Below are 11681 nucleotides of genomic sequence, written 5' to 3' on the forward strand. Positions count from 1 at the left end.
CACAAACTGGAAACCAGGAGGTTCCACCTGAAGGGGAGGAGAAACTTCTTTGGTGTGAGGGTGCTGGAGGTCTGCCCAGAGAGGTTGTGGAGTCTCCTGTGGAGAGCTTCCAACCCCCCCTGGCCATTGTGCTCCTGGGCAGGCTGCTGTGGGTGCCCCTGGTTCAGCTTGAGGATGATCTCCAGAGGTCCCTTCCAACCCCACCCTGCTGGGATTCTGTGGAGTCTGCAGGCCCTGAAGAGCTGAAATCCTTCAAGCACTGCCTGAGAGCTCCCAGAGCAGGGGGTGCCTGGAGGTGAGGTGGCGCTGCCAGCACGCTAGACCTTGCTGCCCTGTCCTGTTTGCAGTGCAGGCTTAAGCAGGCTGAGCCTGGGAATGGGTCCTGTGGTTCTCCCACTTGGTTTTGGTTCCATCCCCCAGGAGGAGCTGCAGGCTGGAGCCTGGGGGCAGCCTGAGGGCTGCAGCAGCGCTGGGGGCCCTGGGTTGGCCCTTGCCACAGGGCAGCACAGGTGGTTCAGTGCCCAGGACTCCCTCTGGGCTGCAGAGCTCCTGTTTGCTGACACCTCCTGAGCTGGTGCTGAAGCTGTTGGAAACAAAGAGCTGGGAAGCTGCAGGACCTGTCCAGGCACAGCACCTCCTCCACTTGCTTTAATAGCTTTGTTTTCCTCAGCTCTACACCCCCAGGAGAATGTGTCCAGGCCTGCTCCAGCCCACGAGCTCACACACAGCCTCCAGCTCAGGGCTGCTATCCAGGGACTTGGAGCCATGGAAGGATTTGGGTTGCAAAAGCCCTTGCAGATCCTTCAGGCCAACCACTCTCTAACTCTGCCCAGGCTGGGGCCAAGCCATGGCCCTCAGTACCGCAGCTCTGCCTCTTGGAAACCCCTCTGGGGATGGGGACTCAGCCACCTCCCTGGGCAGCCTGGGTCAGGGCTTGGGAACCCCTGCAGTGAAGGAGTTTCTGCTCATGTCCAACCTAAACCTGCCCTGGGGCAGCTTGAGACCATCTCCTCTCATCCCATCACTTGTTCCTTGGGAGCAGAGCCCAAGCCCAGCTCCCTGCAGCCTCCTCTCAGGGAGCTGCAGAGAGCAATGAGGTCTCCCTCAGCCTCCTCTGCTCCACACCAACCCCCCCCAGCTCCCTCAGCTACTCCTCCCCAGCCCTCTTCCCCAGCCCCTTCCCCAGCTCTGCTGCCCTTCTCTGGCCCTGCTCCAGCCTCTCAGTGTCATTGCATTAGAAACAGGGTGGGCAACAGGGCCAGGAGGTGACCATCCCCCTGTGCTCAGCACTGCTGAGGCCACACCTGCAGTGCTGTGTCCAGCTCTGGGCCCCTCACTCCAGGAAGGACACTGAGGAGCTGCAGCAGGTCCAGGGCAGGGCAGTGAGGCTGGAGCAGGGCCTGGAGCCCCTGGGCTAGAGGAGGGGCTGAGGGAGCTGGGGGTGTTGAGGCTGGAGAGGAGGAGGCTGAGGGAGACCTCGCTGCTCTCTGCAGCTCCCTGCAGGGAGGTTGGAGTGAGGAGGGGACAGCCTCTGCTCCTTGGTGGCAAGGGACAGGAGCAGAGGAGAGGGCTCCAAGCTGCCCCAGGGCAGGCTCAGGCTGGAGCTCAGGGAACATTTCCCCCCTGCAGGGGCTCTCAGCCATCGGCAGAGGCTGCCCAGGGCAGTGCTGCAGCCCCCCTCCACCCCCGGGGGTGTTCCAGCAGCTGTGGAGCTGGTGCTCAGGGCCGTGGTTTGGGGGTGACCCTGCAGAGCTGGGCTGAGGGTTGGGCCGGAGCAGCTTGCAGCTCTCTTGCAGCTCTGTGTGCTCTGTGGATCTGTGATTCCTCTCTTTCTGGAGCCCACCCTCTGGAGGTCACTGATGTCATTCCCCTCTTCCCCTGGCACCCAGGATGGCCTTGGGGACACACTCCTGCAGAGACCCCACAGCTGTGTGCTTGAGTTCTTCTCTGCCCTGGCTGCCCCTGCTCTGCTGGGGGCCTTTCCCCTCCTCTGCACTCAGCCCCATGCTGCTCCTCTCTCCTTGGCCCCACAGGGTGGCTGCAGGCTCGGTGATGCTGCTGGGGGCTGCCCACCCAGGTGCAGCAGGAGACAGAGGGCTGGAGGAAGGAATCTTGTCCCCAGAGGTCCCTGCTTCAGTTCAGGGCAAGGACACTGCTGCAGAGCACACACACTGGCAGTGCCTCTCTTGCCCTGCAGAGCACACACACTGGCAGTGCCTCTCTTGCCCCGCAGAGCACACACACTGGCAGTGCCTCTCTTGCCCTGCAGAGCACACACACACTGGCAGTGCCTCTCTTGCCCCGCAGAGCACACACACTGGCAGTGCCTCTCTTGCCCCGCAGAGCACACACACTGGCAGTGCCTCTCTTGCCCTGCAGAGCACACACACTGGCAGTGCCTCTCTTGCCCTGCAGAGCACACACACTGGCAGTGCCTCTCTTGCCCTGCAGAGCACACACAGACTGGCAGTGCCTCTCTTGCCCCGCAGAGCACACACACTGGCAGTGCCTCTCTTGCCCTGCAGAGCACACACAGACTGGCAGTGCCTCTCTTGCCCTGCAGAGCACACACACTGGCAGTGCCTCTCTTGCCCTGCAGAGCACACACACTGGCAGTGCCTCTCTTGCCCTGCAGAGCACACACACACTGGCAGTGCCTCTCTTGCCCTGCAGAGCACACACACTGGCAGTGCCTCTCTTGCCCTGCAGAGCACACAGACTGGCAGTGCCTCTCTTGCCCTGCAGAGCACACACACTGGCAGTGCCTCTCTTGCCCTGCAGAGCACACACACTGGCAGTGCCTCTCTTGCCCTGCAGAGCACACACACTGGCAGTGCCTCTCTTGCCCTGCAGAGCACACACAGACTGGCAGTGCCTCTCTTGCCCTGCAGAGCACACACACTGGCAGTGCCTCTCTTGCCCTGCAGAGCACACACACACTGGCAGTGCCTCTCTTGCCCTGCAGAGCACACACACTGGCAGTGCCTCTCTTGCCCTGCAGAGCACACACACTGGCAGTGCCTCTCTTGCCCTGCAGAGCACACACAGACTGGCAGTGCCTCTCTTGCCCTGCAGAGCACACACACTGGCAGTGCCTCTCTTGCCCTGCAGAGCACACACACTGGCAGTGCCTCTCTTGCCCTGCAGAGCACACACACTGGCAGTGCCTCTCTTGCCCTGCAGAGCACACACACTGGCAGTGCCTCTCTTGCCCTGCAGAGCACACACAGACTGGCAGTGCCTCTCTTGCCCTGCAGAGCACACACACTGGCAGTGCCTCTCTTGCCCTGCAGAGCACACAGAGACTGGCAGTGCCTCTCTTGCCCTGCAGAGCACACACACTGGCAGTGCCTCTCTTGCCCTGCAGAGCACACACACTGGCAGTGCCTCTCTTGCCCCGCAGAGCACACACACTGGCAGTGCCTCTCTTGCCCTGCAGAGCACACACACTGGCAGTGCCTCTCTTGCCCCGCAGAGCACACACAGACTGGCAGTGCCTCTCTTGCCCCGCAGAGCACACACACTGGCAGTGCCTCTCTTGCCCTGCAGAGCACACACACACTGGCAGTGCCTCTCTTGCCCTGCAGAGCACACACACACTGGCAGTGCCTCTCTTGCCCTGCAGAGCACACACACACTGGCAGTGCCTCTCTTGCCCTGCAGAGCACACACACTGGCAGTGCCTCTCTTGCCCTGCAGAGCACACACACTGGCAGTGCCTCTCTTGCCCCGCAGAGCACACACACTGGCAGTGCCTCTCTTGCCCTGCAGAGCACACACAGACTGGCAGTGCCTCTCTTGCCCTGCAGAGCACACACACTGGCAGTGCCTCTCTTGCCCTGCAGAGCACACACACTGGCAGTGCCTCTCTTGCCCTGCAGAGCACACACACTGGCAGTGCCTCTCTTGCCCTGCAGAGCACACACAGACTGGCAGTGCCTCTCTTGCCCTGCAGAGCACACACACTGGCAGTGCCTCTCTTGCCCTGCAGAGCACACACACTGGCAGTGCCTCTCTTGCCCTGCAGAGCACACACACTGGCAGTGCCTCTCTTGCCCTGCAGAGCACACACACTGGCAGTGCCTCTCTTGCCCTGCAGAGCACACACACTGGCAGTGCCTCTCTTCCTCTGCCTGTTCCAAACCCACCCAACTGGCCTCTCCCTGCACTCTGAGCTTTTTTAGGTGTGATTTAATTTCCTCTGATGAAATTACATTCTTTATTTTAATCAACTCCAGAAATCACTGCTTGGGCATGCAGGGCAGGAGCAACACCTCTCTGGGGCTGGAGGAGCTGGAGGCTTGAGCTCCAGTGGAGGGAGTAAGGTGTGTGAGGAGGAGAGCGGGAATGCCATGAGCTCTGCCATGGCCAAGGCCTGCTCCAGCTCCCTGCAAGACTCATGGATTCATGGGCTGGGTTGGAAGGGACCCCAAAGCTCAGGCAGCTCCAGCCCCCTGCTGCAGGCAGGGACACCTCCCACCACCACAGGCTGCTCAGGGCCTCATCCAGCCTGGCCTTGGGCACCTCCAATGTGCTTGTGAAGCATGGGTCTGGGGCACATGGAGGCACAGCCTGGTCTCTGGATGATATTTGTTGTAGAGAGCCTCCTCCAAAGTGCTGAGCTGCAGAGGTGCTGGAAGCCTGCAGGCCTGGCATCTCTCCTGTCTAGACCCTCAGGACTGTGCCAGTCAACGCTGTTGGCATTAAGGAGGAACATCCCCAGGCAGAGTCTCTCCCTCTGGTTCTCAGCCTCCAGTAGAGGGGGACTCTGGTTGCCCTCTGAGTTGATCTTCCCCTCACAAACTCTTCAGGGATTCATGGAATCACAGAATGGGTTGGGTCGGAAGGGACCTCAGAGCTCAGCCAGCTGCAACCCCCTGCCATGGGCAGCACAGGTTGCTCAAGGCCTCCCTGGGCATCCACAGCCTCCCTGGGCAGCCTGTTCCAGTGTCTCCCTCACTGTCCAGGATGTCTTCCCCTCTCATTCACCAGGCACCCCCAGCAGTGTTGCTGGGTGCCCGCAGTGCCACCCTCTGCTGCCACGCCTGCCCCTGCCCCGTGCCAGCGCTGTGGCTGGTGCCTGCTGCAAGGGCTGTGTGCTGCACCTTGGTCTCCAGCAGCCTCACAACAGCAATGGGGAAGGGGCTGAGGGTTTGGCAAAGCTCCTCAGAGTGACTGCCTTGCAGTGCTCCTCGTTGCAGGGAAGTGTTGCTTCAGCACAGCTTGGCCCAGAGAACGGAGGGAGGGAAGAAACAAGGGAGGTGGGGACAGGACAAGGACCTGGCCTGGCTCTGCACAGCTTTGCTTGCCAGCAGGGACAGGAACCTTTGTGCTGCAGGTGACTGCAGCTGCATGGCCAGCAGCATGAGAAACCAAGAGACCTTTGCTTCTAGAGCCCACAGCTAAACATATTTCTGGAGCCTTCTCTCCTTCAGGAGGCCCAGGGCAGGTGCACAGCGGGGCTGGAGTGCTGGTGAGGTTGGCTCCAGGGGCAGCTCACCCTTTCTGGAGGTGTTTGCAGCCAGGCTGGATGTGGCTGTGAGCAACCTGCTGTGGTGGGAGGTGTCCCTGCCCATGGCAGGGGGTTGGAGCTGGCTGAGCCTTGAGGTCCCTTCCAAGCCTGACAGTTCTATGATCACTGGGGCTCCAGCTCCAGCCACTGAGCCAGCCTCAGCTCAGGAGGGGGCTAAGTATTTTGCAAGAAGGAACTTGAGCAAATACTTCCCAAGAGCTGAGGGAGGGATTTGTCAGCTTTGAAACAGAGAAAAACCTTAATGAGCTCCCTGCATGGAGGACAGCCCCCCCTGCCCTGGCAGCCCAGAGCCAGCTGAGTGCTGAGCTGCAGCCAGAGCAGGGAGAGCAGCAGCACAGGGAGGGGATTCTGCCCCTCTGCTCTGCTCTGCTCTGCTCTGCTCTGCTCAGAGCCCACCTGCAGCACTGCCTCCAGCTCTGGGGCCCCCAGCACAAAAAGGACCTGGAGCTGCTGGAGAGGCTCCAGAGGAGGCCACCAGGAGGAGCAGAGGCTGCAGAGCCTCCCCTGTGGGGCCAGGCTGGGAGAGTTGGGGCTGTGCAGCCTGCAGAAGAGAAGGCTCCAGGCAGAGCTCAGAGCAGCCTCCCAGCAGCTGAAGGGCTCCAGGAGAGCTGGGGAGGGACTCTGGAGAAGGGCTGGGAGGGCCAGGCTGAGGGCCAATGGCTTTGAGCTGGGAGAGGGGAGACTGAGAGTGGAGAGGAGGAAGAAATTGTTGTGAGTGAGGGTGGGGAGACACTGGCACAGGTTGCCCAGGGAGGCTGTGGCTGCCTCCTGCCTGGAGGTGTTTCAGGCCAGGCTGGATGAGGCCCTGAGCAGCCTGTGCTGGTGGGAGGTGTCCCTGCCCCTGGCAGGGGCTGGAGCTGGCTGAGCTTTGGGTGAGTCCCTTCCAAGCCAACCCACTCTGTGATTCTATGACATACATCAAGCATGGAGTGTGCACATGGTGCCAGAGATGCCTTGGGGGTCTGGGGCCTGGATAAAGGTCCTACACCCACGGGGAGCCTCACTTCAGAGTGCATGGTGGCCTGTGAAGGGGACAGTCCCACAACTGTTGAGGTTGGAAGAGACCTTTAAGCTCAAGCCCAACCTCTTGGCTAGAGCTCACAATGCCACCACTGCTGCTAAGCCACTGCCACCAAACCACCTCCCTCAGCACTGCATCCACACAGCCTTAAAGCACCTCCCAGGATGAGGACTCCACCACCTCCCTGGGCAGCCTGGGACAGTGCATGAGAAGCCTTGCTGGGAAGAAATCATTCCAAACATCTGACCTGAACCTCCCCTGGCACAACAAAACCTCCAGGGATGAGGCTTCCACCTCTTCCACTTCAGGATCCTCTCCCTCCACCTCTGGCAATGGGCACTAGCAGCCCAGAAGGCCAAGGGCAGCTCGGCTGCCCTTGGCCTTCTGGGCTGCAGTGCTCATTGCTGCCTCCCTGTCCCAGGCCTGATTCCTGCCCCACTCAGAGGTGTCCCAGACCCCTATCCCTCCCTGACATCCTCCAAAGTCCCTCCCCTGCTTTCCTGGAGCCCCCTGCAGCTCCTGGAAGGCCACCAGAAGCTCTCCTGGGAGCCTTCTCCTCTCCAGCCTGCACAACTCCAACAGCACAGTGCCTGCTGCAGCTCAGCACAGTGCCTGCTGCAGCTCAGCACAGTGCCTGCTGCAGCTCAGCACAGTGCCTGCTGCAGCCCAGCACAGTGCCTGCTGCAGCTCAGCACAGTGCCTGCTGCAGCTCAGCACAGTGCCTGCTGCAGCCCAGCACAGTGCCTGCTGCAGCTCAGCACAGTGCCTGCTGCAGCCCAGCACAGTGCCTGCTGCAGCCCAGCACAGTGCCTGCTGCAGCCCAGCACAGTGCCTGCTGCAGCTCAGCACAGTGCCTGCTGCAGCCCAGCACAGTGCCTGCTGCAGCTCAGCACAGTGCCTGCTGCAGCCCAGCACAGTGCCTGCTGCAGCCCAGCACAGTGCCTGCTGCAGCCCAGCACAGTGCTTGGTGCAGCCCAGCACAGGGTGGGTTTTGGGGGGCACACTCTTTTGCTGCCTTCCCAGCTCATATCCCCAGCAGTGGTGTGGATGCACACAGGGAGGGTGGGTTTTGGGGGGCACACTCGTTTCAGCCACCATCCCCTAGCTGCTTTTGCAGCCTTCCCAGCTCATATCCCCAGCAGTGGGGCTGGATGCACACAGGGAGGGTGGGTTTTGGGGGCACACTCGTTTCAGCCACCATCCCCTAGCTGCTTTTGCAGCCTTCCCGGCTCACATCCCTAGCAGTGGGGCTGGATGCACACAGGGAGGGTGGTTTGCTGGGGTCAAGGGTGTGGGACTGCTCGGAAGGCAAAAGGAACAGCGCTGGGGGTGGGGTGAAGCGAAGGTGAAGCGCAGGCAGAGCCTTTGTGCAGCCGCTGCTGTTGCGGCAGGGGAGGCAGCAGTGCCCCGGCGGCGCGGGGCGGCGGCGGTGCCTCGGTGCCAGCCCCCGGGCGCCGCCACACGGTGGCGATGCGCTCCCGCTCCTGCACCCCCGGCCGGCTCCGCCACCGCCGGCCCGGCCCGGCGCCGCTGCCAGCGGCGTGCCCTCCGAGGGACACCGTGCCCGCAGCATTCCCAGCTGCTCCAGGGGCTTTCCAGCAGCGCTGCTTGGCGCTGAGGGGTCCAAACCGGGCTGCGCTGGAGTGATGCCGAGGGGGCTGCACGCTGCCTGCCCCACTGCTGGAGGGGAACTGCATGTGTGTGTGTGTGTGTGTGAGAGAGGTGTCCCTGGGACCAAACCCCTGCTTCATCCTCACTCTGCACCCACCCTGCTGCCTCTGTGCCCCAGCTGCAGGCAGTGTCTCTCAGTGTCACTCCCTCCATTGTCTGATCTTCCTCCATCCCAAGTCACCAGTGGGAAGGTAAGGGAGAGAGGAGCAAGGAGTCCCCTGACCCTTAAGGTAAGGGACACAGGAGCAAGGAGTCCCCTGACCCTTAAGGTAAAGGACACAGGAGCAAGGAGTCCCCTGACCCTTAAGGTAAGGGACACAGGAGCAAGGAGTCCCCTGACCCTTAATGCAAGGGAGAGAGGAGCAAGCAGTTCCCTGTCCTTTAATGTAAGGGAGAGAGGAGCAAAGAATCCCCTGACCCTTAAGGTAAGGCACACAGGAGCAAGGAGTCCCCTGACCCTTAAGGTAAGGGAGAGAGGGTCAAGGAGTTCTCTCTCCCATAAGGTAAGGGACAGAGGAGCAAGGAGTTCTCTGTCCCTTAAGGTAAGGGAGAGAGGAGCAAGGAGTTCTCTGACCCTTAAGGCAAGGGAGAGAGGGTCAAGGAGTTCTCTGACCCTTAATGTAAAGCAGAGAGGAGCAAGCAGTTCCCTGCCCTCTGCCCTTCCCACTGGGGACTGCATTTTTTCCTCCATTTTATGGAGTTTTCATCACCTCCTGCATAGTCTGCCTGGAGCAGCACTGGGGTGGGCAGCAGGAGCAGGGCAGGGACTGTGCCCTGTGCTGGGCAGGGACTGTGCCCTGTGCTGGGCACTGCTGAGGCTGCACCTTGAGTGCTGGCTGCAGCTCTGGCTCCTCACTGCCAGCAGCACACTGAGAGGCTGGAGCAGGGCCAGAGAAGGGCAGCAGAGCTGGGGAAGGGGCTGGGGAAGAGGGCTGGAGAAGAGCAGCTGAGGGAGCTGGGGGGGGTTGGTGTGGAGCAGAGGAGGCTGAGGGAGACCTCATTGCTCTCTGCAGCTCCCTGAGAGGAGGCTGCAGGGAGCTGGGCTTGGGCTCTGCTCCCTAGGCTCAGGTGAGAGCAGGAGAGGAACTGGCCTGGAGTTGTGCCAGGGGAGGCTTAGCTTGGAGAGGAGGAAGAATTCCTTTGGTGCCAGAGTGGTCAGGGGCTGGCAGAGGCTGCCCAGGGAGGTGGTGGAGTCCCCCTGGCTGGAGGTGCTGCAGAGCCCTGTGGCCATGGCAGCTGGGGCCATGGTGTGGTGGCCATGGTGGGGCTGGGCTGAGCTTGGCCTGGCTGAGCCTGGAGGCCTTCTCCAGCCCCAGCAGGTCTCTAGTTCTGTAAAGCAGCTGCTGAGGCACCAGACCCCATCCCTCCCAGCCAAGGTGCTTGGGCACCCAGTGCCCTCCCCAGCAGGCACCTGGCTGGGCTCAGTCCCTGATGATGGTGAAGGCCACAGGCACCACTGGCATTTAGCTGCACAAGGAGCCACCAGAGCTGCCTGGGGTCAGTGTGTGACATCAGGAGGGACAGGGAGGCACCAGAGCTGCCTGGGGTCAGTGTGTGACATCAGGAGGGACAGGGAGGCACCAGAGCTGCCTGGGGTCAGTGTGTGACATCAGGAGGGACAAGGAGGCACCAGAGCTGCCTGGGGTCAGTGTGTGACATCAGGAGGGACAAGGAGGCACCAGAGCTGCCTGGGGTCAGTGTGTGACATCAGGAGGGACAAGAAGGCACCAGAGCTGCCCGGGGTCAGTGTGTGACATCAGGAGGGACAAGAAGGCACCAGAGCTGCCCGGGGTCAGTGTGTGCCGCGGCCGCAGGGTGTCGCAGGGGCTGCGGAGCGGCGGAGCTTTGCCTCCAGCAGGACGGTTGGGGTCAGCCTTCCCCAGCCAGCGCTGCGCACACCGCCTCCGGCTGAGCTTTCCAGCCTGATGAGCTCCCAGCTCTGCCTCCTCGGGAGGTGCTGCCGGCTGGGATTTCTCCTCGGGAGGTGCTGCCGGCTGGGATACCTCCGGGGCTCTCGGGCCCCTGGGTGCAGGCAGGGTGAGGACATCACTGGTTTGAAACAGCCCAGGCAGGAGCAAGCTTTTTACACGGCCTCCAGGGCTTGGTGCTCAGCTCCCTGGGCTGCTCTGGGTCTGTGAGACTTCACCTGTGTCCATCTCTGGGGCCTCCCAAGACAAGAGGGACACGGACCTGATGGAGGGGGCCCAGAAGAGGCCACCAAGATGATCAGAGGGCTGGAGAAGCTCTGCTATGGGGACAGGCTGAGAGAGCTGGGGGTGTTCAGCCTGGAGAAAGCTCCAAGGAGACCTTAAAGCTGCATTTCAGTACCTGCAGGGGACCTGCAGGCAGGCTGGGCAGGGACTGCTCAGGAGGGCTGTGGGGACAGGAGCAGGGGCAGTGGTTTGGAACTGGAGCAGGGCAGAGTTAGGTTGGACCCCAGGAGGGAGTTGTGCAGAGTGAGGGAGGGGAGACACTGGCACAGGCTGCCCAGGGAGGTGCTTGAGGCTCTGTCCCTGCAGCCATTCAAGGTCAGCCTGGCTGTGTCCCTGGGCAGCCTGCTCCTGCTGGGGCTGTCCCTGCTGAGTGCAGGGGGATGAACCCTTTGGGGGTCCCTTCCAGCCCAGTGCCATCTGTGAAGCTGTTCAGCCCCTGGCTGCTGCCAGGGCCTGGCATGGCTCAGGGTCACAGCACCATCCCCAGCTCTGGCACATGGCCATGGCCACTGCACCTCCTCTTTAGCCCCCCAGGCCCGCTGTGCTCCCAGGCCAGGGGCAGTGGAGGTCATGCCAGGGCCATGCTGACTTTCTCCCATGTTTGGTTCCCCCCCCTGCCAGCTTTCTGCTGTCTCCCAGCAGGGCCATATAAGGCAAGCAGCAGCCGAAAACAGCAAAGCAAAGGTTGTGACGCTGCCCTGGCTGCTCTGCCCCAGCTGGCAGGGCTGCTCTCCATCCCCTCCCTCATCCCCTGCCCTTCTCAACCCCTTCCCCAACTGCTTTCTCCAACCTGGCTGTCCACAGAGCTCCTTCCCGGGGTGAGCAGGGCCCAGCCCGTGCCCTGCAGCGCTGTGCCCAGCCGGGGCGAGGGGCCGGTGCCACCACCCTGTGTGGGTCTGGCTTGTGGTGGGCACAGCAAGACCCTCCCCGGGGCCAGGCTGGAGCCTGTGGGCTCTTCCCTCGGGGCGAGGGGCAGCCTCGGGGGGTGCAGCCAGCCTGCCCTCCCGTGTGAACGGGGCCTCCCCCGGCCGCATGGCAACGTCCTGTCCCGGCGGGGGAGGGGGGGAAGTGCGGGGGTGGGAGCCAGGCAGCTCCAGCGCCAGGAAGCAGCTGCAGCGAGGGGTCTGCAGGGAGAGCTGCGGCAGTGGGAGCCAGGCAGCTCCAGCGCCAGGAAGCAGCTGCAGCGAGGGGTCTGCAGGGAGCACTGCAGCAGTGGGAGCCAGGCAGCTCCAGCGCTGGGAAG

This window comes from Dryobates pubescens, chromosome 17, assembly GCF_014839835.1.
Source record: "Dryobates pubescens isolate bDryPub1 chromosome 17, bDryPub1.pri, whole genome shotgun sequence".
Lineage (NCBI taxonomy): Eukaryota > Metazoa > Chordata > Aves > Piciformes > Picidae > Dryobates > Dryobates pubescens.